Raw genomic sequence first — 2,967 nt, forward strand, 5'->3', positions numbered from 1 at the left:
TCGGGGCGAGCCATCATGGCCCTCAGGGTGAGCTCCTCAGTCCCCAGATTGTGCCATCTGACCCCTGGGTGGGGGAAAAATGCCTAGGGTATCCTGAGAATTTTATCTAGGCTACTTTTCGCCACCTTCTCCCCCAGTAAACCTGAAAGCAACATCCCAAAACCCCTCTATTTGTAACTCACAAGTTTGTTCTCTCTAGGTTTGCTCCCTTTCCTATAGGTAGCTTTAACATTGAATTTTACTTCAGACCTGACCCTGAACCCAGTGCCAGTGACAAAAAGGAAATACAACTGTCAACTAAAGAAGCAAAGGAGGATGGAGCCTCTGGGTTCAACCAGCCATCCCCACTGGACCCACCTGGGAAAACACTTTGCAGTCAAGAGGGGAGCAAATGACAGGAAAATATCTTCTAAAAGAACAAGAAGGCAAGCAGCCTTAACCCAAGATCACCAGTAAGGTGATAAAATGTCCTCCCTTTCCCCCTTCACATCAATGCCCCTGTTCAGAATTAAGAGGCCAGAGAGTCTGCATCCAGTTCCCAAATCAATAAGACAGTTGGTTTAAATACCATTGGAAAATGCTTATCATTCCCCTGTAGCATCTGGTCCCCACTGGATCCTTTTCATTTCCTTCACCTGCTCCCCCCACCAACCAATTTCTGCAGCTCTGCAACTGCATCCCTGCCCATCATCACCCTTCTGCCCCCAACCCTCACCTCTCTGTACCCCCAATATGTTTTTTCCAATAAAATAAAAAAAGAATATATAACATATTTGAAAATCACAAAGCACAAAAATTTATCTAGGATATAAGAAATATATCATTACTGCTACGTTGAAAGATCTTTTTCCCTAATCTCTCCTCCCTCTATTATCATGAATTTTATGTTTATTATTCCTTTGGAGTTTTTTTAACACTTTCATCATATTTTTATGTACATAAAATGTCCCTATGGTAAAGTGCATAACATACCAGGCTGCTAACTAAAAATTTGATATTTCAAAATTACCATCAAAAGAAAGATGGGCATTCTCTGCTTGCAAAGAGTTTAAGCCTCAGAAATTTAGTGAAAGATACAGTGAGTCAGAATTGACTTGACAGTAGCACATTTTTCAAAACAATACACTTGTTAGTTTTCTCATTTTGAGGTTTTAAAAACCATACTATATATAGTCCATTGGGGTTTTATGTTTCTGTTGTTGTTGTTGTTGTTGATTGCTGTCGAGTTGAGCACGACTCATAACAACCCTATAAACAAAATGCCTGAAGCCCTTCTATAACTACAGTCATTTATCAAAATTCATAGCTTTTCGAAGCATGTTGTTTAGGAAGTGGATGTCACTCCTGCTTCCAAACCTATCTTAAACTGGGAGCCCCACCAAACACTGTCCACCATGGATAATCATTACAGCATTTGACACCCCAATGGCACAAGGTTCAGAATCACAGCAACCCAGGTTAACTTAGTACAGCAAATTGACAGAAGAGTGCTGTACAACTTAGAAGAATGTTCCTCCAAAATATAATAACAACCAGCTTGTAAATATAAAGGCTCTCCCCAAGGTCTTGTTGACACTAAACAAGAGGCTTAAATAAAAACAACCAATATAGTATGTTTTTGTTGTTATGTGCTGTTGAGTCACCTGCAACGTATAGTGACCCTATGTACAGCAGCTCTGAACCCTTCCCTGTCCTGAGTCAGTATACTGACCCAAAATTACATTTTTAAGATAAATCTGAGTCTCCCTATGTCAAAACTCAACTCTCGTTATTGTTCAGCCAAAACCAACTCATAGCTGACTGTCCTGTGGCTTTTTTTAGGCTGTAAATCACATGGGAAGAGACTGGACATCTTTCTTCAACTTAGCCAAAGGTGAATTTGAACCAAGAGAGAGGTGCTGCCTTTGAGTTAGTAGCACAATTCTCTAAATACTATGCCACTAGAACTCCCTTGTTTCTCTATATACACATATTTATTCCTTTTTATAACTATATACAGAGTAAACATATATACTAATTATTATCATATACTAGCTTCAAAATAAAGAAAACAAAAATCCTCACTATTCTACCAGTAGGCAACATTATGGTAGATGTTGTCAGTGATTTAATTTTATGTGGATCAACAATCAACACCTTGGTAGCAGCAGTCAAGAAATCATAATGCATGCTACATTGGGGAAATCTGCTCCCAAGAACTTCTTCAGTGTGCTAAAGAGCAAGGATATGCTCTTTAGATTGTGCAAAAGATTAAGGTGTGCCTGATCCAAGTCATGGATCAATTCAATTGCTTCCTATGCACTGGAAAGTTGGACAATGAATAAAGATGACAGAAGAAGAATTGATACCACTGAATCATGGTGTTGGAGAATTAATGCTGAATATCCTGTGGACTGGCTAAAGAACAAACAAGTGTCGTGATGAAAGTGCAACCAAGGTGTTCTGAGAGTCAAGGATGGTAAAACTTTGTCTCACAAATTTGAGACATGTTGTCAGGTAGGGCTAATCCTTAGAAAATGACATAAAGCTGGGAAAGATGGGGGGTTAGCAAAAGAGAGGAAGACATTCAACAAGATGGACTGACACAGTGACTGTAACAATGGGTCTGAGCATATGAGAGACTGGGAGGTTGGAACAGGATAGGGTACAGTCCAAATTTGTTGTTCTCAGGGTTGCTATGAGTCATTATCAACTCTTTGACACCTAACAACAATAAAACAAATGGAGGCTTGTACACCAATGCCCATAGCAGCATTTTCACCATTGCAAGAACATGGAAACATCCCATAAGTCCACAATCAAATGAATTAAGAAATTATGGTACAGTCACACAATGGAATACTACATAGCACATAACACGCAGGAGTAATGATTTTGTAAATTATTACCTAACTTGGGAGGGACTCTAATTATGCTGAGTGAAGAAACTCAGTCCCGTAAAGACAAATATTATATAAATCCATTATT

Source organism: Elephantulus edwardii, unplaced genomic scaffold (assembly GCF_000299155.1).
Source record: "Elephantulus edwardii isolate Elephantulus edwardi_28Jun2011 unplaced genomic scaffold, EleEdw1.0 scaffold00260, whole genome shotgun sequence".
Taxonomy (NCBI): domain Eukaryota; kingdom Metazoa; phylum Chordata; class Mammalia; order Macroscelidea; family Macroscelididae; genus Elephantulus; species Elephantulus edwardii.